This window comes from Plutella xylostella, chromosome 31 (assembly GCF_932276165.1).
Source record: "Plutella xylostella chromosome 31, ilPluXylo3.1, whole genome shotgun sequence".
In the NCBI taxonomy this organism is placed as follows: Eukaryota; Metazoa; Arthropoda; class Insecta; order Lepidoptera; family Plutellidae; genus Plutella; species Plutella xylostella.
The window spans coordinates 5,969,376-5,995,590 of record NC_064011.1 but is presented as its reverse complement, the minus strand read 5'-3'; the positions used below and the strand labels follow the sequence as shown (position 1 = coordinate 5,995,590).

Here is a 26,215-nt window from a genome sequence, read left to right as displayed (position 1 = left end):
TATAGGTAATTACTTAGAGACTACTTTTTACTTGATCATTGCCTATAAGTAATTCTTTTAAAACGAATATTAAGTATTTTTGTACAAACACGAACGCGATGTTTTTTCAGTGAAAATTTTCTCCACAAAAATTTCAAAAATTCCTTTTTTGTTTTCCGTGCCAAAGGTTGGGCACCCCAGGTTTGTGTGCACAGCCGCGGCCGATACGTTATCTGCACAACTCTACCACTGAGTCACGATGACAAACAGACAGACACGCCGCGCCGGCCTGCTGTGTACCCACCTTATGGTTGCATACCTCTGGAATTCAGTTTTGTAACCATTTTTTATATATTTTTAAAAAACTTGCTATTCCCGCGAGTTTTGTTAGACCTTCAAAAGTTTTCCCGTGGGAATTCTGCTATAAAAAGTAGCATATGTGTTAATTCAGGGGCTCGGCTAACTCTATACCAAATAACATTAAAATCGATTCAACCGTTTTGACGTGAAGAAGTAACAAACATACACACACACATACTAGCAAACACTAGTCTTCTACCATGCTAGAAGACTAGTATATCATCATGATGTCACATAGATGGGCATAGGCTCAAATTTAAGGCCTAGTTTCTGACGTGAGAAATTACACATAAGTATAATCATAACAGGAAGAAGAGGCTGGACAAAGGAGGGGAAAGTCTGGAAAGAATGGAATTGCCTTAACTAAGGATGTATTCTAGTAATGTGTCAGGAAAATTTGTTCAGTTTATCAAAAGTTGTGTTATCGATACAATTTTCACTAAGTAATAAAGAGGAATGATTGTAAGCTAATGTTTCTCAAACTACTGGCTGGACCGATTTCATTGGCCAAATAGCTTTTGCTATAGCAATAGCTTACCTACGGATACTATTATTTAACAAACATGCAATACAGTATTATACCTAGTTACAGTATAATACCTAGGCACGCTAGGAGCCAAAGTCCTTCAAGGCAGTGAAGCGGACCGACACACTGCATGCCCTAGGTCGCCTAGGTCATGTGGCCTGAGCTGAGTATACCTAGCAGTGTGTTATTGAACACCGCTAATCATAATCATATTTTTTAAATAAATTAAACTTCGTCTAGGTACTTATTATTCTGTGATTTCGTGTAGATATCGCGACTAATAATGATTATCCCTAATGCTTAGCTTAAAGTCAGTGTTTTAATCTCAGATACTAAATTGACAGACTCTGAACGGTTCATCAATAGTCAATTGACCCGCCAATATCTTTTATTATATACAGATTCTGTCAATTTAGTATCTCAGATAAAAATACAGACTTTAGCTTACCGCGTCACGAACTACATGGAATGATGGAGTGTCATATCATCTTGTTCGTATACTAAGGCCTTGTTTCACAATGTCTGGTTAGTGGCTACCTGTGAGATAAAATACATGCTGTCACTCTCTTTTATTCTTTTTTTGACAGTGACAGCATGTATTTTACTCACAGGTAGCCACTAACCAGACATTGTGAAACAAGGCCTTAGTATACCCGACATTTAATCACAACTAGTGAGTTCTTATTCTGAGTTTAGTACTCTTTGCTCTCTATGTAATTTTTGACAGTTGGTACACTGCGTTTTCACGCCATCTATCGGCTTACCCAAAAGCTCAACTGACAGCTGTCAAGGAAAACGGCTCATTTCTAAATCAAAGCGCGCGCCACACTAGCCTAAACTAACCTATTTACACAAACTATGCCCAGAAAAAACAAAAAGAATCCTTTTTCCTAAGGCGACTGACCTCTTTGCTCTCACCATGCAGGCTCAACCTCCGTGGTACATACTCTATGTATAGTTTATGGTCAAAGCGAGTATACAGGATGTGCAAAAAGGGCAAGCCGAAAGGGTGTGTTTATCGACACAGGGTGTCATATTGAACAACTTTAACATACTTACGACTTTTGAAAATTCGCAAATAAAAACTGTTCCTCTATAGAAAAGTTTTTGGACCCGTCACTTTTATATAACTATGTTCCCGCGCGCTTCGCTTCGCCTTAAAAAGTTTTCCCGTGGGAATTCCGGGATAAAAAGTAGCCTATGTTCTTTCCCAGGGTCTAGACCGTATGTATACCAAATTTCATTCAAATCCGTTCAGTAGTTTTGGCGTGAAAGAGTAACAGACAGACAGACACAGTTACTTTCGCATTTATAATATTAGTTAGGATGAAGTTTTATTTTTATTTTGTATTCAATTCCAATAGTCGTAGCACAAGTTGTTTAGGATGACGATCTGAGTTACTCCTACTTACTATACCACTTACACCACTACCACTTGTGGGACACCCTGTATAGTCTATGGACTCTATGGTCACACAGAGTACCTATATACTCCTAGTTCTGCGCGCGACAACAATGCCGCATAAAGTCACAATTGGATATTTTTGATTACTGCACGGTTGCTGTGTCGAGGACTTCATTTAGAAAGAAAGAAAAAAATATTCGAGACACTGAACAATAAAAACAGAAAAAGAAAGATAAATAATACAACAAAAAAATAATAATACAGAAAATAATACAGATAATAATTTAATAACATACGCACAAGCTGGTGTCATATCATATAGGTACAAAAAGAAAGCAAAAAAACTGATCTATTCTTGGTTACTGAATTCAAATTCAATTTTTTTTTTTTTTTTTTCAAATTCAAATGGTTTAATCGACGTAAAATTTTACAATTATTTGTCGATAGTCATCTACCACCATTTCACAAAGGCCCCGTCATTGAGAAGGAAAGAAATGGCGAAAGAAACTCCTCGAACTGTCCAACAGTTTCAAGTTCAACCTCATGAAAACCATTATACCTAACCTACCAATGAATGAAGTCACAAACACAAATCATCTAATAGTTCGAACCGAACTAATCCTTACTAATCCTTACTAATATTATAAATGCGAAAGTAACTGTGTCTGTCTGTCTGTCTGTCTGTTACTCTTTCACGCCAAAACTACTGAACGGATTTGAATGAAATTTGGTATACATATGGTCTAGACCCTGGGAAAGAACATAGGCTACTTTTTATTCCGGAATTCCCACGGGAAAACTTTTTAAGGCGAAGCGAAGCGCGCGGGAACAGCTAGTTCATAATAAGATCTCTGTGGCAGAAGTGGGCACAGTGGGGTGTTATTTGTCGAGACGTTACATTTTTATTAACATGGAGTGTTACTAGTTGTTGATGGAAATAATATTTTACGTATTCATATTCAACCAAGTAGGTGCTTATAGCATGTAGGTTGTATGTGCGGAAGACTTCATCTGGTAAGGCATTATTCTGAGGGTTCAATTGACGAATGAACTTAGGTTCAACAGTCTTTGAACCCCGTACCATAGGCAATAAGCCTATGAGTTATAAAATCAAACAACGATTGTTATTGCAAACATGCAGGGTAAATTTTAATATGTTATAGGTATAAAAGGTCTAACTCAGCAGTGGGACACTTTAATAGAGCCTACTTGTTTACAAAAACTACACAGTAAAATACGACTTACAAATGAAGCTAAGTTTTTTATTAAATTTTGTCACTTTTTCGGATTTAACCGAAATGAAAAGGACAAAAGCAGCCATTATTGATTATTAAGGATCTACTATCAAATCTAGCGCCATCTATCCGCCATAACCATAACTGACAGCCATACAATAAATACACTTTTTTTCACCAAGAACAAAAATTACACAACAAAAACTTAAAAATCAAACAGTACAAAGAGGCGACCTTATTGCTTATAGCAATTTCTACCAGCCAACTATCCTCTGTCAACTATCGGCTCAAACCTCGACACAATAATCCACAACCCACGCCTTGACCTAATCTCTGAGGCTTCTACATGGTAATAATTGTCTATTACCCACTGTGACGTTACGCAATAACGCTAAAATCTTTGTCAAACAACCGTTTGCAGGTCATATTAACTGTATATTGTGTACGCTCGTAGGTACGTGTGTGCATTTTTTTTCTGTTAGGTTCGCTTGTTTTGATATGAGTTTGGCTAGAGCTGATCGCGTATGGTAGCTTCACGGATGGTCGTAGCTTAAGTAGTAGGCCAACTTTTAATAAATAAGTGGGAATATCTCACACACGGCCATCCGAAGGCCCCAAACTATAGGCAGAGCCTGGGATATGGGTGTCGGACAACTGATTTATCTAGGGACACAAATACATAGATTACCTAACGATAACCAGCAGACACAAGGCAAAAATAAATGCTCATCACACAGATGTTTGCCCTGAGCGGGATTCGAACCCGCGGCCCAAGCTTCGGAAACAGCTTCTCTACCGCCTAAGCTACGGTGCTGTCAACTATATTAGCGGTGGTATCTCAGTTGGTTAAGCGCCCGCTTCTCACGCCAGAGATGTGGGTTCGAATCCCGGCGCTGACATGTACCAATGAGTTATGGATTTTAAGTTAGAATTATTGACAGTGAATTTACTCTTACCTGTAAATTGAAAATCTTTTCAATGTCGCCCAGTATTAAACGGATATTCGATAATAACACCAACATTACACACATCCTCATTTTAAAGTCCGCATTTTGTTAAGTTTTATACCTTGTTTTTTATGAAAACTAGATTAATATAATTATTATTATGTAATAATTAAGTACTTATATTTTTTAAAGCTATTTTCAGTCTCTATAGTATATTTTAACATACAACAAATAAAAAGTAAATAAATAGTAAATCTTTTCATTCACATACGGTTTCACACACCGCTGACGATTCAGCAATTATTACGCTCTGTATAATATACACTGTCATTTATTACATTTCTATGAAATAATAATAAATTACAGTCACACTAAAAGCCACCGGCAGCACGCTTTTTGGCTGCAAATGATCTGTGGCGGTCACGAGATTTAATCTGTCACCAAAATAAACATACTTCAACACGTGTCACTGGCAGAAAACGAAAACCAAATTTAAACTAATAAAACGGACACTGGCAGAATAGAAAAATGATTACTGTTTACGCATGGCAACTGACAAATCACTGGCCGAAAAGGAAAAACTTTTTACGTTCGAATCGTTCGATATTTGAATCGTTTCGCCGGGAACCAACACAAAGGACTGGCAAAATAGTGGCAACGACCGACGCCGATGCAATGAGTTTTGACGCATGAAGTTTTCAAAACACAGTGCGTGGTCAACGCATACAAATCGGTTTGAATGGCCGTCGCCGTTGGTGTTGGCGGCTAGATGGAACTAGACTCTTTGTAGGTACATCACTCAAGGGCTGTAAGGTACTTACAGAGCTTCCACTATGTTATTGTATTTTTGACGTTTCCTTATGTCTGGTAAGTAAAGTTGGTTATCCTTTACAGTCGTCAAATATGTATGGGATGGGGATTTCGAATGTCTAAAAACCAATAATATACTGGACAGAGAAAACAAAACAACCTAATCTAAAATTGCATATTTTTTTCAAAAAAGCCAAGGGCTTGCGAACTTTAATTTTGTTTGGTTTGAAAATCCACAACAAACAGCTATAGATTTTATATTTCTTTTTTAAACTGTGATCCCGAGTTTAAATTTCCTGAACTGAATGACAATTTTTACATCCTTTATTTAATTAAAAAAAATGAGTTGCAATCATAGCTAACCTTCCAACTTTATTGCTATCAGATTTAAGTGATACTTTTTAAACTTTTTAAATTCAGACAATAGCAACGCTCGTAAGCGTAACAATAGGAGGATAGTGCGGACAGGCATGTATTTTGAAAACAATTCTATACAATTGCTATAGTTTTGCTAATGTTAAGGAGTAGTTAAGTATACATTAAAACCTTAATCCATATTATTATGTCATATACACAGAAATCGTTGGTTGAATCGATTTCTGAAAGTGTCATCATCGACCCATCACGTCCCCACTGCTGGGGCACGGGTCTCCTTCCAATGAAGGAAGGGTTTAGGCCAAGTCCACCACGCTGGCCAAGTGCGGGTTGGTGGACCCCAGCACAAGCAAGCTTGTGCTGAGAGAGTTGTCGGGTAAGTGTATCACGAAATAATTTTGTCAAAGATAAATAGATCAGCTCCCAAGTATTCCGAAGACAATCTGCTTCAACCAAAATTGGAATATATCTCAGCAAATGAATGCGAACACTAATAGTTTGACACGGACCAGACGGCCTCGCCTCACCGTGAGAAATCACAAAACTTATTATAATCTTATTATTATTATCTAGGTGTAGCTGCAAGTGCAATGTACAGGGTGGCAAAATTAATAATTTCAATTACTATCTTACGTTTTTGTAACAAAAAAGTTAGGTACGCTTGATAAAAAAAATATTTTTTGGCACCTTTCTACTTATTTTCCTGTACCTCATGTAAGTTAGCTGGTAGGAAATGCTTTTAGCATTAAATCCACCTTTTGTACACTTATTATGTCATATTTAAGCAATAATAAAAATGTCCATTCTGACGAAGTTTTTGCATGTAGATAATATCCGCATCCGCAATACTAAAATATTTGTGACTCCAAAAATAAAATTTAAGCTTTTAAATTCATAAACATTATGTCATTTTAAATATCTTTAAAGTTGTTTCCGTAACTTGAAACACCCTGTATAATAAATAATTAAACTAAGAAACGGCTATTTGAAGCCGTCAGCTGAGAAGTTACACTAATAACTGTATCATTAAAATTATGCATTAGGCGTAGTTGTCACACGCTTCACTAGATGGCGTTCAATCAACAGTCCTCTGGTAGACATGAAATAACATTTTCGTTTTGTCATCATCATCAGCCGCATCCAATCATTACCAGCCACCTTTCGCAAGTCGTCACCCCATCTAGCCATAGGGCGTCCCACACTTCTTTTTGTACCAACCTCAAATTTGTGATTTTTTGAGTTATGGCCCTTTTATTCTGAGGGTCACACTACATTTGGTCTTCTAATCGATAAATGATTTATAACCAAAAAGTCCTTCGGCTTTCAAACTGAAGCTAAAAACGTAATGCCATGACCGAAATCGTGACATCCAGAGAATGCGTAGTTATTGCACCGCACAAAAAGCTATAAAATTTTACTACGCATATACTTATTACCATTGTGAAGTTAGCGTTAGCTGTAGAAATATACGTATGTGTTCACAGTGGGTACGTATAGTGCAAAATTATATGGTGGTCAGCAGAAAAGGCAAGATCATACGCCTACACATAAACAAATAAAATGTCATGATAGATGAAATAAGTAAGACCCGTCGAACGTAGCGTAGCGTAGGACGGTCTCCTAATCTCCTAACAGCTGCTGTGGGGTTACCACCACCGAACATGAGCAATAAACCATTAACAATCCTTAAGCAGCGTCTCTCGCTTCTCAAATCTGACGTAAAATGTATGGATCTGATTGACATGACCCACAAAACCAGTGTGAATGACTAGGCCTTAACCCTTCCTCCATTGGAAGGAAACTCGAGCCCGAACACGTAACCCGTTTTATAAAATACTTGATATGATTATAGTGACCTGTAGCTCTCGACGACTCGGTCATAAACTACAGGCACTATACCTTCAGTCAGACGGCAGTCTGACATCAGGGGTCTATGGCGCAGTGGATCTAGCCGCTGCAGCGTATAGCCACAGTACTGACAAGGAGAGTCGCCTCGGGGCGGTGAGACCCCTCCTTGATGTCCTGACAGGTGCCGGAGCTGGTGATGGCACGCTCACTTCCCGTACTCCATCCGGAGCACTCGTGTTTGGATCCACACTAGGGACAATGGAGAAGCCATTTGCCAGATCTCCACTCTGGTAACGGAGCTGTAATGCGCGCTCAACTTCTGATATGCATAACATACTCGGGTTACTCGAGCCCCAACAGTGGGGCCGTGATGGGTTGTGATAAATGTTCGGTGGTAGTAACCCCACAGTAGTGAGCGATGATTCGCTGATGACGACACAAGCCGCCCAATGACACGGCTGCAGTGACCTTGGCGTAGATGTAACAATAAAATTGATGTTCGCGGGAAAAACTGCGCTAGCGCATATGACGTAGAGTTAGGAAGCGGTAGAGGTGAATGATTATTTATTTTGTCAATTAAATTTATAAAAGTGAAACTAGCATTTTTTCTTTTTTTTTCATTAATATGGTTTTTCTTCTATAAGTATTAAGTAATCACTTCGGCAAACACAAATGTCATACAGAAGGCAAAATTAGGATGTGCATATAAAATTGAGGTAGGTATGTATTAGGTAGCGTAAATTTAAGTAAGGCAGGTAGGAATTTAATAAAAAAAATATTATAGCTTACAGGCTGTTCAGAGGGCTGGTAGATACTATTCTATTCTATTCTCTGTGGGGGTGTAAGTACCTGCACCTGGCTCTCTCGAGTGGAACCTTTGTGCATATCCCCAAGGTCTAAACTGCCTTCCTAAGCTTGGACCATTTCCCACCACGCTGGTCCACTGCGGGTTGGTGGGTTCACATATCTAGATGTGCTAGATCTAGATATGCAGGTTTCCTCACGATGTTTTCCTTCACCGTAAGAGCGATGGTATACATTGTACTTAAGTTAAAAGAACTCATTGGTACATGTCAGCGCCGGGATCCGAACCCGCATCTCTTGATTGAGAAGCGGGCGCTCACCCGACTGAGCTACCACCGCTCTCCGCTGGTAGATACTAAAATAGAAAACAAATTGGATCGGATAAGATTTTATTACAACTAAATGAGACTGTAAACTCTACCTTGAAATAAAATAATATTTAAATTTTGCGAACTAAGACGGTCAACTCTAAACATTCGTAGCTCTACACAGGTAGTCAATCATACGTGCATTAGCCACGCAGACGACATTGGACCATGCACCGCCGTGCATAAAGTCCATTCCACATAAAACATCGCAACCGCACATAACTGACACCCAACAATCACCACTAACCCTAACAACATTAAGTTTATATTCACTTGAGGCATTTGCCACTTATTGTGAGTGCAAATATATAAAGTGGATTCGATACGGGTTCTGTTGCTTATGAAATAGAGTATAAAATTCTTTGTAATTATGGTTTGCCTTGAGACTTTCAGAAGATGCATTTGGCTGTGTAATTCGTATAATTTGGCGTGTAATAGTTAGAAATATCTGTTTTATTTCTTAAAACAAAATACGTTACGTACCTACCTACTTAGTTATACTTAACTTAATCATGTCTTTAAAAAACGTAAAAAACTTTTTTTAAAATTATTTATGGAAGTAGTGCTAGAATCCATATATCCTAATTTATAAAAAATATTCACGTATTTTTTTTACCAAGAACAATAGTTGTTTATAATTTACGAGTTATATTTATATCATCTTCGGCTGGCATGACATTGACTAACAGGGCACCCTGTATAAGTTAAATACCTACTCATACTAATACAATTTCGAAATCAATGCCTTTACACATGCAGTCCACAATTCCAACCTGCAATCATTGACACAGCCAATGGACAATTAACCCTGTTCCCTTGCGCTTAGAGTTCAGAATCGGGTCGCGGGGCTGGACACGCGACCGTCACGCCCTCTGCCCTCGTCCTTCTGTGCGTCAATTATGGCGGATTGATCTGTCTAGAAATTACTGTGTCTATGGCGTGTCATCTGTGACCTAGGTGCATGATGAAATTACAGTTTCATGACTGTGTGAATACAATACACTTGCACCAAAAACATAGAAATCTCTTTAGAAAATAAAGAAAAACAATACAAAAAGGTACTGCTTATACAGGGTGGCCCAAAGAGTGACTTCCAAAGGAAAATGTTTGATTCCTTAGGTCAAGGGGTAGCCAAATCACCCCCATGTATGTTCAGCAATTTTTAGTAGTTTAGGAGTTATGATTTTTTTTCCAATTTTCTACGAAAATCGACCTCAGTGGATTAATTATGTTTTATTATTTTTTGGATAACTTTTTTGAATCATTTTTTATTTTTGTGTCATCCTCTTAAGTTGTTCTTTTAACCATAAAAGTTTCAGCTTCCTAGCTGTAATGTAAGTTAGTTATTTTTTTATCGAAAGTTCGAATTATATCATCTAGCTAGACTGCTCTGAATTTTCTACTTGAAATTAAAAATTGAAAAAGATATTCTCATGGTCCCTTATTAATTTTAAAAACTCCGCAAGGTTCCAAAATTACATAAAAATAAAAATAAACTATTGCTTAATAGGGTATTATTTGCAGAAAAAAGCCTTCAAAGGTACCTGGGTGGAAATTACCTAATTAGTAAATTGTTTCAGAAAGTTGAAATATTCCTGTTATGTCATTACTAAGGACTAATTAAGTTAGAAAATGTATCAAATTAAAGGGAAAATTAAATTATTTACTTTTTTTTTAAATTTACGTTACATTTTTGAATGTAAATTCATAGAAAAATGTTTTTGTTTGAGTAGTAAGATTTATGAGATAATTTTATTATTAATAATAAGTAAATAAACTCTAATAATTATTTTACACATTTACTCACAATAAATTTTCAAAATGGCGACCTCCCATAGCAATACACAACCTACATCTACGCAAGAAATTTTCTTTAAGTCAAAAAAGTGACAAATGTAAAAAATATGACATTTGTCAAAAGTTTAAACATGTAAAAAAAGTACCTTTTCTCAAAAATGTGACATCTGTCAAAAAGTTACATCTGAATGAAACAGAGAAGCGTATAGGCGACTTAAAGAAAATTTCTTGCGTAGATGTAGGTTGTGTATTGCTATGGGAGGTCGCCATTTTGAAAATTTATTGTGAGTAAATGTGTAAAATAATTATTAGAGTTTATTTACTTATTATTAATAATAAAATTATCTCATAAATCTTACTACTCAGACTAAAACATTTTTCTAAGAATTTACATTCAAAAATGTAACTTAAATTAAAAAAAAAGTAAATAATTTAATTTTCCCTTTAATTTGATACATTTTCTAACTTAATTAGTCCTTAGTAATGACATAACAGGAATATTTCAACTTTCTAAAACAATTTACTAATTAGGTAATTTCCACCCAGGTACCTTTAAAGGCTTTTTTCTGCAAATAATACCCTATTAAGCAATAGTTTATTTTTATTTTTATGTAATTTTGGAACCTTGCGGAGTTTTTAAAATTAATAAGGCACCATGAGAATATCTTTTTCAATTTTTAATTTCAAGTAGAAAATTCAGAGCAGTCTAGCTCGATGATATAATTCGAACTTTCGATAAAAAAATAACTAACTTACATTACAGCTAGGAAGCTGAAACTTTTATGGTTAAAAGAACAACTTAAGAGGATGACACAAAAATAAAAAATGCTTTAAAAAAGTTATCCAAAAAATAATAAAACATAATTAATCCACTGAGGTCGATTTTCGTAGAAAATTTGGAAAAAAAATCATAACTCCTAAACTACTAAAAATTGCTGAACATACATGGGGGTGATTTGGCTACCCCTTGACCTAAGGAATCAAACATTTTCCTTTGGACGTCACTCTTTGGGCCACCCTGTATAATAGAAATCTCTACCAGATAACCTTTGGATGGAAGAGAGTGCTTAAAAATAGTTAGGACACAGGTCGCGAAATCAGTATTGTTAAATTCTTTACTGTACTTAAAAATTGTACGAAGGCGAACTTAATGCTAGAATTCTCTTCAAGTTAACCTTTGCATTGAATTAGTTAAATATAGAAAAGTACTGATTAATTTTATGGATGTTTTCTACCGTGATGAGAGGATTGGCCAGATATTATTATTAATGACGCCGTTTACATTATTGAAGTAAGTAGGTACATTAATTAACAACGCATCAGAATTTCCTATCCCTATATAAGTGTACGTTTGAGTGTAATAGTATTCTATCTTTCTATCTATATTTTACAAAGTATAGCTATAAAACGTATAAGATTGAAGCGTGTCCGCTTGTCTGTGCCGATCTGGCTGACACGCCGCTGCGGTCGCGTGGTCAACGTGCGTGTACGCATTGTCTCTTCGACTTTGTGCGTAGCCGGCTTTCTAAACGCGAAAAATATAAAAAACTAGCTGTGCCCGCGAGCTTCGCTTCGCCTTAAAAGTTTTCCCGTGGGAATACCGGGATAAAAAGTAGCCTATGTTCTTTCCCAGGGTCTAGACCATATGTATACCAAATTTCATTCAAATCCGTTCAGTAGTTTTGGCGTGAAAGAGTAACAGACAGACAGACACAGTTACTTTCGCATTTATAATATTAGTTAGGATACGCACAGACAGAGTAGCTATAGGAAGGGGTATAAATAAATACATACCTGTACCTAATTTTTGTCAATTTTAGAACAAGTTGTTTAGATTGAGCCCTAGAGTCAGCCCCTTTTCGTTGGTCCACTATTTAGTACACCATATATTTTACAAAGTATAGCGCATTGTCCCTTTAACTTTGTGCGTAGCCGACTTTCTAAACTCGAAAAATAGAAAAAAATACGCACAGACAGAGTAGCTTTGGGAGCGGTAAATATACAGTATACATATCTGCAGTCTAAAAATTCACGTTCATCAGAAAATTTTATATTTATACGGCGAATAAAAATATTTAATTTGACTTTGGTTTTTACCTACCTATTTTTTGGCAATTTTAGAATAAGTTGTTTAGATTGACCCGTCGCGTCGAGTCGCTCATTCCGTTGGTCCACTATTTAGTACACCCTGTATTTAACAAAGTATAGAGTCCGCGACACCACTGAAATCTGATTATCGTTGGTTGTCGATTAATCATATATTTTATAATTTTATGCATTTTTTATGTATTGTTATTCGTAGCTCCCATAGGAAACTTGTTGAAGTTGAACTTGTGTTAGTAATAAATAGCATAAACGTTGGCTGAAACGAAGCAGAGAAATTCCCACCATTTAACGATTACGGAACTAAAATATCGATTGAGGTGTCGCATTACATCGTCCAATCGAAAACACATACACGGAAGCAATATAAAACTATTATTATTCCCATTCCAATCTAAAACAAACCTTTTGCCACTACTGCATAAGGTTCATATAAATTCAACATTTACAAGTCGCTATTAAACTATGCGCCTGCTTCTTTATCGTTCAATACTCTCCATATATGGCTTTCTCTTTCTCCCCTGAATAGGTCGTGTATATAGTCGTCTCGTTTACCCGGCGGCCATATTGTTCGTTGCCTAGCAACGAGCATTGTTTACACAGGAGGTGTTCGCTCGATATTTGAATGGTTTGTTTGAGTTTTTATTTCGTGTCTCAAGTTTGTATCTGTTGTGAAAGGTTTTGAATTTTAAAATAATGCATTAATATGTAATTTGTACTTAAAAAATATAGGTATATAATTATAATACCCACTTTTATAATCCGTAAAGAGGTATATTCTCAACAAAGAGGTCGAAATCATGATGACGAAATGATTTTGCCAACAGCACTCATTACCATGAATATTAAGAAACAAAAAACAAAGATGGCCGACGAAAGAGGTTAGCATGCGCCGCAATTCACAGCGCAGTGTGAAGATACAGACCTACCGCCGAGGTGGCTGCGCAAATAATGATAATAATATTTTGACTCAATCCGAAAGGGTTCGAAAGGTACATATAAGAACCTTTGGGGTAAAGCAATCCTCAAGTGGAGACCACGATCAGGCAAATACGCCGAATACGCCAAATACGTCCGATAAACTTATGCCAAGTTGCAGAACTTTAAGCTAATGTCGACATTAACTGCCAGTTTCAATAACTCTAACTACCGATGACTGGTAGTTGCTTTTGTTGTGTCAAAATCGTATGAAAGTTACTACCAGTCATCGGTATGTTTGTTTCTGTCAGTATTCAGTCAAAGCGAGGCAACAATGCATTCGCTTAAAGTTCCTTTCTTTGGTTGTCCTAAACTCCTGAAAGATCTAATTTAACAATCGAAATTGCAGGAAGCAACAGCCTAAACGGCTGTGAAGATGTGTTTCTTTAAAATCAAAACTAGTAGGTAAATATAAATTAGCCTTTAACCGAATTTAAATCAAAAAGAAAAGGCTGTAAAAACTATTCAACCTTTGCCAATATAAAAAGGTATAAAAAAAAGTTGTACCCATCCATAGACAAGACGTCACTAGCGTCACAGAGTAGGTTCCATTCTCCCGCCACCGTTTCGTAACGCGGGTGAGCATGTTTAACCTCACCGACAAAACGCATTTACCAAGTAAATACATGCGTGTTATTGTAATACAAATAAATTTAAATAATCATTGTCCCCGCGTGTCGCAAGGATGGTCCGAATACGCCACCGTTCATTCCCACTTGGCTCGCAAGATGGCTCAGTTTGCGATACGTGAATCTTAGAATAAGGAAATAAAGGTTATGTTTGTTAACAGCTACTGGCTGGCAAGAGTCACATGAAACTGAACGTGCAGAGCTAGTGATGTAATCTTTCACAAGATTTTCTTTTGTGCCACTGTGACTGAAAGAGTCCATGAATAGATTCTCTTTGGTATCGACGGCGGCCATTTTAGATTTTTGACGGATAGCCCGCGAGAGGTCGAGTTTGTGTAACAGTCTGCCGATTTGAATTAAGTGTTATGTTAATTTTCCGAGCGATTTATCTTTCAGCAGATTAACTGCTTTACATTGTTATGTTTAGGCGCTGAACAAAGAGAAACCAACTATTCTCGGGTCTTTTGTGTTCAGTTTAACCTCCTGTAAAGGAAAACACAATTGAATATGAACTGGGAACGAATAAGAAGGCCAACGAAGAAATCTCGACCAAAATACATCTCCTGGTCTTACTTTGGAAAAACATAACTTTAAATCATTTAAAGTAATAATAATACCAGTACAAACTAAACAAATCATATAAACGAACAGACACAGGCCTGGCAGTTAAAAATGCAAACACAGCCTATTTTAAACGAAAAAAAAAGCAACGCGCCCACATAATATGACAGGTGTTTAGGCGCGAAACCCGCATTTTCTTTTTAAACATCGAAAGCTTGGATTCTTGTCACGTACAGCCAGTTACACGACCAATATAACTTAAAACCTCTTTGTCGGGTTGAGTAGTGAGCTTTGGACAAACACACAGGTCCACATAGACTGGTTGTTCTAGTTTAAATGGTTTAGTTCCAGCAGATGGCAGTACTTCATAGATAAATGTAACGACAGCATACGGGGAGTGTGGTTGTACATAATTATTTTGTTTTTATAGTCGAGGGCTTACATAATCCAAATGAGATGATTCGGATGAGATACACGACCAAAAAGATTCGTAGCCCAGAAAATACACCTTAGTTTTTATGATGTGGACTTCTAAAGCTGCTCTCAAAAGGCACTACTGCAATTCATCATCATGACAACCCATCATGTCCCCACTGCTGAGGCAAGAGTCTCCATTCAAGGAAAGAAGAGTTTTAGTCCTAGTCCACCACGCTGGCCTAGTGCGGGTTGGTGGACCCCAATACAAGCAAGCTTGTGCTGTGAGAGTTGTCGGGTAAGTGGGCAACCCGACTGTCAGATGTTTTATCATGTTTTCAAACTGCCTGACTAGCCTTAACGACTGCTGCCGAAACAGAAACTACTGCAGGTGGGTTATCTTCTACAGAAAGCATTTTTTCTGGTTTAGCAGTTAATATAGAATTGCCTACAGAAAAATAGTTAAATCTTGCATATCGTCGGTATTTTTTCTTCCACAAAAGACTGCAACAACCTACATGTTAACTCAGCCCAATATTTACACAGGCCTTATCTATTTGCTTTGGCTATCTAATCCCTGGATCCTACGTAATAGGGGTCAATTTACCTTGACACACATGGCTGGAATGCAAACGCACACTTGGCACCGACACAAAGGAAACTGAACTGAAATGTCTCGTGTTTGGAGTTTATTTTACCTTAATTGGAAGTACTGTGATGTGCGTCATATTTGCAGTGGGGTCGCCTTTGGAAATTGGACCTTATTGTGTGAATTTTTAAAGTTGTTAAAGTTAGGGTTATGAATTTGGGTTGTCCAAAGGCTTTAGTTTGAAAGGAAGTGACAAGAGCAATGACCCCAGAGTCCAGGTTTCCTAATAATGTGGTATAAAAGTTACATAGTAGCTGTTAATGTAAATATCTTATAAGAAGAAATCATAAAACCGATTTTTTTAAATAAAAAGAAGGTACTTTTCATAGAAGTAGAATTTTCTACTTCCATGGTAACTTTATGTATTTTCATAATTACTTTTATTTTATGAAATAGGAGTAAATACATTAAAAACTAAAATGTATATGCTCAAGTCAAATGTGTCAATATCAAATCAGACAATAATCATATACAGACATAGGCTTTAACAAGTTCCCAACAGTCTATATTCGGTATTTTCTTAATGACAGGTTGTTAACACTGACAAATGGCAGAAATAAAAATAAAGAAACTGGTAATTTATTAAAACGAATGCTGGCCGAAAAAACATTCAAAATTGGAACAAAAATCATGCAGGCGCCACAGTAAAGCACAACACATCAATAACAAGAAAAATAGACCGATCCACTTATTCTGTGACCTTTTTCTGACAAATGACGTATTAACGCTTGACGTTCCAAAATTAAAATGACAAAGCCAGCAGCCAAGAGGCACGAAAAAAACCATAGACAAAGACAACGATCGGAAATGCATGATAGACTTTCAAAACGGGCGAAAAAACTTGGTCACCGTATTGACAAAAAGTGTTGCACAGTTTTAAATGTATAATGTAGCTGGCCACTTTGAAATTGTAATCGATATTGTGATTCCTGTATTACCATATAATACGGTACACTTTGCACCCTGAGTGTTTTCGACCCCAACACCAGAGGTCAATTAATACCAACACAGTCGAAGTGAGAAGGAAGACAATACCTATGGTAATTGTATAAACTTGACTTTAGAATGTTTTCGTAAAGTTATAGTTTTATTACAAAAAGGTTGAAACGCACATAAAGGAGTTTAACGTAGGACCATAGATAAGTTCTGTGAAAAAAAACCCTCATACTTAGGTACTCAGGCTTTCCTGTATATTTTCTAACATTTAACGATTGAATGAGCATTAGGAACGTGTGCTAACGTTAGAAATTATCGCATTATCGTGCAGTTACACCCTCTTGAGCGCCGATAAGCGAACGATAAGGAATAGGCATAACCTCAAACATAACGGTCGTGGTTTCCCGCCGTTTTTACTGTCAAGACGCCATATTTTTTTAATGCCGCCTTTTTTATTATTGGCGTTATCTACTCGCGAGTTGTAAACTCCTTTCTTATTTGCTTCTCTAATTGTTTTCAAATAGGTTTCGTGGTTTACTTGTGTGTTAAGTGCACGCGTGATTGTTTGCCCGTTTTAGAAGTGGTCATTATCGCAGAGTGACGCAGATTTTACGCACGTTAATGGTTTATGTTGTATTTATTTTGTAGGTTATTTACAAATAGTAGCGGTTGCTGTGGTCGCCCTGCAAACTTTCCTTTGCCTTGGTAAAAAATCTAAGTACTTACATACTTAAATAAATAGGGGATATACCTACATACCTATTGATTTCGTCAAGAGTGCTTTGGACAACGCAAATCAATAATCACAATAAGTCAGCGACCAGTGTCAAATTAAAAAAAAAAACATATATAAAGAAGCATTGTCAATGGTTATTGGATCCGATTATCTTTGTCAAATTGAGCAAATTTTTTAATCACCCTGCAGTACCTACTGAATAAACGTACATGTTGTAACTTTACTTACTACGGGTTGGTGGGAATGTAAACACTAACATACTTCAATACTCAGAAACCATCCTTCCTACCATTCAATCGATCGATAAGCGCCATTTGCATTTTCAATTTGACATTGCGACTTTTTTTTAGGCGGCAAAGATACTACACCGCTATCAGCCAAAACCGTCACGCGTTGCGCCTTCAGGGTAGATAGCACCAATGAGGTTACATCCTCTTTGGTCGATAGGTGTTTAGTATTGTACAGTCAGCTAAAGATATATTGTATTATAGGTACTCCAGCGCAGAGTCACGGGTGGAAGATGAATCAGTCAAATATCGATACCTAGAAATAAATCTCTACAGGCTAAATTACTATTAACCTGTAGATATTATGTTTTATAGGGCGTTTTGCAGTGGACCTTTTTCATTAATCGGGACGGGAATGTATTTCAATATTTTTCAGTAGCCAGAAAACAAAAGTATACCAATACAAGAACACCAGTTTTTTAACACCCTGTACATTTAACCTATTTTCAGCCCGTGCAACAATATTGCCGTAAACTCGTCGCACTGTCGCCGCCATATTTGCAAACTTTTCGAAAACGCGTAATCTCACAAACCATGAACCGTCAGCAAAACGGGCTGTGAGAACGAACACAGAAACACTACACTGTAGCGTCAGCAGCCGTTGATCGTGCCGCCTTCTTCACTTTCCTAGAATTACGTGGTCTTCGCTCGTTTTGATTGTGGTGATACTTTTACCACCCCGAGAAAGAAAGGTGTTCTAAGTTTGGTAGGAGTGTCGCGACGTATGGATAGTTTTTTGTAACTTTACAGGGTGTTGCTAAAATGGTATAGAAAGCCGTAAGCCTGTTGACCCTGTGGGTTATATTTAATAGCTTTGGCTGTATGTTTTGATTTGGAAATACGTATTTCTGATGGGCTGTAAAAAGTCACGCGACTAAGAAATTTATATGAAGAAGCAAAATTTTGAATTGTCTTTGTCTTTTATTACCTATATCTATCTGATTTTCCTTTCATTCAGTTACATGACTGAAATCTAACTAGGATCGTATTACTCATAGATTAGATCGTAGATATAGTGTAAGTAAACTGTATATTAGTACATAATTGTATAAGGATTATGTTATTGTTATTACTCAGAAAAGATGATGAAATTCTATGATTGAGAACTGTTGTTTTTTTAGGTTACGTTCGAAAGGTGTAAGATGGAATATTTTAGATTTTTTCGGGGACATCTCACGCACGGCCAACCGACCCCAAACTCGGCAGAGCCTGTAATATGGGTACCAAACAGCTCATACTATCTAGACAGATAAATACATAATATCAACACCCAATGCCCGAGTAAAGACAAGCTTTAAAAAACATTTGCCCGGCCAGGAATCGAACCCGGGACCTTCGGCACAGCAGTCGCTAACCACCACACCATTCAGCCCTCAAACGTACAGCCAGTCTATAACCACCGACCCTGTCCACAGCGCGTCCACGCGTATTTTTTCCGACCCATCCATAGACAATGACAGTTGTGTTTTTTTTTCTCTAATCGTCGTCAAACGAACAATGGCGTCGCGTGTTTGTGCCAAGGTGAACGCAACTAGCGGTGATGTAAATAGGTGGTTAGGACACGCTAAGTATCAAGAGACTTGGTATTAAGTGTAACCAATGGATGGGCTTTGACGGACATAATGCTCTCACGCCTGAAGGGCTAGCACGGGGCGTAATTAAGACGTGACAAATGTTTTGCATCGCGCTCACTCACACCCCGCAGCCTCAAGAGCGAGCGCGACGGAGAACTTTTGTCACGTCTTAATAGCGCCCCGTGCTAGCCCTTCAGGAGAATCAGCAGTGCTATGCTACATGCTAGATACTAGAACCTCCAATCCGCACTGGGCCAGCGTGGACTAGGCCTAACAACCCTTCCCTTGAAGGAGACTCGAGCCCAGCAGTGGGGACGTGATGGGTAGTGATGACCCATGCTACGTTGCATGCTATGGATGTGTTTGAGATCTACCATACATATGCTCACGACTGTAAACCCCGAAGGGGTAGTCAGAGGTGACTCGCTAGCAAGTAGCGAGTTACCCGCTTTTAGGTGTACATTTGTACTCACGTGATAGGCCGCGAGCCGTATCGCCGTTTTTGAATGATTACAATCTACCAATCATTTGATATCCACCAAGTTTTTGGTCCACATAGCACAGCACTGGTAAGAACTTATTACTTTCAAACAAGGAAAGGCACCTTTAAGCCAGCTTTATGCTTACTACATCTTATAAGGGGTGGCAAATTGGCTATTTCAATTTCATTCACGAATTTCCAAAAGTCGTAGAATCATAGCTGTTCAGAATTACGTATGCACAGTACAGTAAAATTATATTAGTTATTTAAATATTGAATTTTAGCAGACGAAGAATTCATGTCCTATTGAGCCTTTAATAATTCGTATGCAAGCGCCATAGCAATTTGACAACCATGTCAAATGTCAAACCGTTTGAGCGGCGTGTCAGTGTGCCAAGGTTCCATCACGGTCCGGCGACTGTAGGCTGTATGGGGGTACAGTCCACTCCGAGAATATGTGTTTGTGTGCGGTTATGTACGATTGTACCTTTCCAAAAGCACACTTCACTAGCCAATGAAGTTTCTGACTTTACACTTTGACAAGGTGCAAAAGTCTAAATAAATATATTGATGGACTGACGACCTTAGGCGGGTGGCGGGTAGTGGTTGGATGAGGAAGGCTGAGGACCGAGTGTAGTGGCGCTCCTTGGGAGAGGCCTATGTCTAGCAGTGGATGATTATTGGCCGATGATGATGATTATTATTTTACATGTAGGGTTCACTGTACCAGTTGAATTATTTTTTTTTAACATTGAATAATTATTTCTGAATTGAATTTAAAACATAATATAATACAGTGCAAGACAGATAAATTGAGGCGCGTTGTATAATACAGGATGTTCCAAAAAGTAGGTATGTAAGTAATAGTGATGTAACGAATGTGTGTTTTTGAACATTCGCGAATGCGAATGCGAATATCTGATATCGATATTCGCGAATGCGAATGCGAATATTCAGTCTGTGTTCAAATTTCGCGACATTTGTATGGTTTGCTGTTCTAGGCGCATTTCAAATCAGACTAGCCAATACTAGACGCAGTTTTTTTTATGAAGTAGTAACACTTTTAGAAGAAGAAGAACACTTTTCGAAGCGTCCATGGTCGAGCTAGCTTCAGTGATCGTAACTGTTGATCACTGAGGTTAAGCAACACATGGCACGGTGATTGGATGGGTGACCGATTTTAAGTGTTTTTTTTTTTTCCACAACTGCTAAAAAGGTACATAAAATAAGTTAAAAGTACGTAATCTATTTTTTTTGACGCAAAAAATCATAAAAAATCTACATTTAAGTACTTGAATTACTTTGAAAATATCCCCTTTTTGATGATATTATTTTTTTTTAATGTATTTGAAATAAGCTAAACAATGATACCAAAATCGTATCTCTACGTCGAGGTAGTCGAGAATGGACAACATTTCAAAAAACTAAAGCTGCTATAAATCGAAAACCATTTCGAGATTTAGCTCTAAAGGCCACAAAAAAAATGTTTTTGTATTTTTTGGATGTATCATTTTCGAGAAAATCATAAAATAGTAAAAAAGTGCTGATGACGTCATGCATCAGGTGCGATGCATTTTGATGATCAAAGCCTATAGATTTAAAAACAAAGTAACTGTCACTTTCATTTTTGATTGACGTTGACGTTTTATCGTAACGTTGTTGTTTATTTGGGTCATTTTCATCAATTCTGTTCTGACACTTTCTGACTATTTTTTTTTATTTATTATTAAGAGATGACCTCTATATAATATGTCCCAGAGCATGCCACCGCCTACACATCTGAAAAAATGCTTCTGCTTATTTTTTACATGATAAGTAGGTACCTACTTTCCATCATTAGAAATATCAAGGTCATTTGAAAATGACCCATTTGTTGGTTGGCATGTAAACAAAGTTTAAATGTCACTTGTCAGTGTCATTTATGTTTTTTTTCAAGACTCAGGCAAAAGACAAAAATAAAAATTGAGCCTAATATGTGACGTCACTTCCGGTTTTAAAATAATTAACTTTAAAGTTAAAAATAACATGCAAAAATTTATGTATATACAAAATAAAAAAATACGGGTCCACTAATTTTCTATAAACTTTCCGAATAACTAATAAAAATATAGGGTAAAGAAAATGAAATGTTGTCCATTATTGCAAGTTCAAAACACACAGTATAGGAACGCAGTCTCAATTTTGTTCCGAGATTTGCCGAGCGGATATAAACTCATCCGACAGATTTATCATTATAAATAATACCAAATGATAAAGTAAAGACTGAAAATGTGATTAAGTTTCTTAAAAAAGGTTATAAACGAATGGATTTTGGTTTTTTAACGTATTATTATTTTTAAAGAGTTTTTTTTTCTAATTAATACTGACTTACTGACATTCGCAAAACATTCGCACAAATTTTTGCGAATGCGAATGCGAATATCCAAAAAAATGCGAATATTTGCGAATGCGAATGCGAATGCGAATATTCGTTACATCACTAGTAAGTAAATATGTTTAGTGGCTATTACAATTAAGCAGGATAAAGTTTACCGCACTGTACATCGGTAAAAAATAATTGTTTGATTATAATTGCCAATTTTATGACAGTGGCCAGATATTAGCTAATATATAGTTTTAATGGATATTATTAAAAGCTTGTACATTTCGTGACATGTCCGTAAATATTTTATATTTACTAGCTGTTTTATTGAACCCATGTTGTGTATTTTATGAAATAATATTGATGTTAATTTCAAAATTAAGATATCAAATGTGCTATAAGATTTAAGATTTATGAAAAAGTTCCAATAACATAGAACCAAATTACTCCTAAAAGGCAAAATACTAGCTTAATGTCCCCGTTTGCAATATTAAAGTATATTTACCAACTAAAAAATCTACATATCTTTTTCAAATTTTAAATTAAAAGTTGAAATAATAGGGGGCAGCTTTGTATCGGCATTTTGTGAGTGGAACTTTTTCATTGCTCCTTAGTTGATTTTATTTATGAATTTTTACCCGACTGCCGAAGGAGGAGGGTATTTTTTTTATTTGTCGTCTTCGAGTGAGTTAGAAAAGGGGTCTTGTTAGCCGAATGGCTATGACTCAAATTCAAAGAGTCAAATAAAAACCCTTTTATTAAAAAAAATAAAAATAAAAAAAAGGTTTTTATATGTATAAAACCATATTGCTTAAGTTACTAATTATATGGGTACTTGTGGCAATCATCTGACGGATATCTAGCCGGTAGAGGCTAGATGAGGAAGGCCGAGGACAGAGTGTTGTGGTGCTCCTTGGAAGAGGCCTATGTCCAGCAGTGGAAGATTATTGACTATGGTGATAATAACGAAAAAAATCTAGGTAAGGGAAATTTTAGAAGGACTGTCGCCTACACTGATAACTCTGGCCCTTGATATACAGGGTGTATCATTTAGAATGGAGAGCTGTTATGGGAAGGTACCTTTTCAGCAAGGTTCAGACGAATATTTCAGTATCTTAAGCATACTTATTGGTGCGTCTTGCTATACTCATAAAACTTAGAATAACGTAGTTATTATTACTTATTATCCTTATACAGCACATAGTTAAGTAAAGCAAATAGCGATAATCGTGAAACACCTGAAAGCGTGTGATGTCATCTCTTTCTTTCACTACTCTGACTCACTAACTTAACCAGCACACATTTTTCAGCCGTGGATAATTCAAAGTAATTACCTACATTTAAAAATGGAACCATCTATGTACATACTACCCAACTCAAAACGGATAGACACAAACCTCCTTGCACAAAAAACCAGCCAGTAAAAAAAAGTAAAAACTCCAAATAAGAACTCACCCAAAGAGGTCGGTCATCCCGAAGACAAACGTTCTATTTGAACAAACACTACCAAAATTCAAAAATCGAATAGTTTCTTTTTAGGGGCGACCGCGCGCTTTGCCCCCTTGCTTGACACTGCCTCCGCCAGTGACGCCTGAGTCGCCTCTTCGGTGACACACGCACACACGTGCACGAGAATAAACGCGTTGTTTGAACGCACACATGTGTGGAAAGCTGGTAGGAAAGCCTTTATGAAAATACGCTTCGTGCAGTGAAATAGGGTGCGGGATGCCAATGGTAAAGATTTTGAGCAACGAATGGAATAGAGGGTGGTTGATGTTGTGTCTTTCTTGCTGTGGAATGGATGAGCGCGTTTGCATGTGGTTTTAAAATGTTTATACAATTTTTTTTTTTCATATAGACTACTAGGTATCTGTAAAAAAATCTGATAGAGGTATACTGCCAAAGAAAAATAGCGATAGATTTAAATTTTATTAATAATTGGTGCAAATAATACTCTCTAATTTATATTATCTCTCAAACTTTTTAATTTTATACACTTCAAATAAGAAATACAAATAAGTATTATTTAACACTGTACGAAATGTTGTACTAGAATCTCTCGTCAATATTAATATGGTATTTTTTTAATGCCTTCCACGTTTTCATGATACCGAATGACGTTTTAACGAAAAAAACGCACCATAATTCATCAAATGTACAATATACAAATACGTAAAATACACACACTGATATACCTTACATGCATAGGTTACAAGCCAACATGCATATACTTAAGAAATGTATCGAATATTTAAAACACTAACTAAGTTTGGCACGGTTGAATAACTTATTCATACTTCAGTATATATATTATTTTCTGTAAGTTTTTCGAACCGAAACCGATGTGCCCTTGACATGAAAACATTTTTTTTACTTTATATACGCGTAATTTGCAACAGCCTGTAAAGTTATTTACTCACGAGCCGAGCAATGAAAAAGTTCCAGTGACAATAGCACCAAATTACTCACAAACGGATAAAGAATTAGCTCAATGACGCCGTTTGCAATAATGCAGTTAGGCCCGGGTCTCCTATTTACGCCGCAGGTCGCGTCCAGCGTCACGCCGCCGTAGGCCGCGTCACGATGCTCACTATAGAAATGTACTGATGCGGTCTCGCTCACACGCCGACGTTGGCGCGTAGACGCCGTAGGTAGGCCGTAGGACGTTGATCGAAACGTTTACGTCAAAGTCGGACGCCGCATATAGCATAAAATAGGAGACCTAGGCCTAAGTACATTTAACAGCGCATCAGAATATTGCCAACCACTATTTTATCAAACTCTAAATTTTATGTTTTGAAAATTTTGTGTCGTCTTGGTGTCCATATAAAATTTTTGTAAATAGGATATTTTCATTGCTCGTGAATGTAATAATGATACCTTAAATGCCTTAGTAACAAAGTCTACTTTGTCGTTACTTATTAGTTATTATTCTGTGCTTTATCCGCGAATTACTACGGGAAAATATTGTGAAAAACAAAGCAAAGCAGAAAATGGGGAATATTTCTAATTTTATTTATTTGTTGCATTACATAATGTAGCATTTTGAAGAGGTTGTGTTTGACACGTTGTTTAAAACACTAGGAACAATCTCCGAATTAAATGTACTAAGTACCTAATTGAATGTAAACGAAAATATATTCTTTTATTGAAAAATATTTTGTAAAAAGAGGAATTTAATTACTTGAAATTTTTTAACAGACTATCATAAAATTTGGTTTTTACACAAACGTGCACGTTAAACCTTTCTAAAATCTTTGCTTCTATTTTTTTACCGCTGCTGTTTCTGTTCAATTGTGAAAAAAAAGTCGTAATCAAAACCTTTGTAATTGAAACATATTATAGCCCTCCTTTGCTGCAAGGAATTCGGAGTTAAATAGGAAAAGTAATGGTACAATCCGCTTCATTATTATGTATAATCGAAATAAAATCGAAAGACTAAGGTGAAAAGAATACACATTATATCATGTATGTATGGTAAGCCAAAAAGAGGTGTACACTTGTCCAAAATTAATGCACATGCAGATCTTCACACCCGAATCATTAAATCGTAAGAGCCTTAATAAAAACACTTGCATTTTGCACCTTGTTCGAAAGAAATAGGAGTCAATATCATGTGTCACATAATCGAAAACAACCGATCTGTCAAAGATTTCTATGCGCATTATCAATTTTGAAGGACTGTACTGTATAATATTATTATTTGTGTAGTTTTTCATTTGGTCGGTTTAAACAACATAGTAGTTCTGAAGTTAGCAGCAAATGCACTTTTGTGCCTTGTCAAACTAACAAACCGCCTATTAATTCCTTCAAAGATTGACGGTTGGTTAGTTTGAAAAAGCACAAACGTCCAAACGCAGCCTACTTCAGCAACTATCAAGTTGTTTGGACCGAACTGTACCTATATTGGCTCAAATAAAAAAAAAACACGCACTCACGCCTTGTACTAATGTACTCCCTTGCGGGGTAGGCAGAGGTGCATTGCTGCACCCACTTTTCGCCAGAGTGTTATGTTAGTCCCAATGTAATAGGGGGCGGGCCTATTGCCATT

General features: G+C 36.8%; 1 protein-coding gene across 1 annotated transcript in view; it reads right to left on the bottom strand.

Moving 5' to 3' along the window:
• Positions 1 to 26,215, bottom strand: part of LOC119692883 (thyroid receptor-interacting protein 11) — a 46,076-nt gene that overhangs the window by 9,743 nt on the left and 10,118 nt on the right. The gene's annotated exons all lie outside the window — the stretch shown is intronic.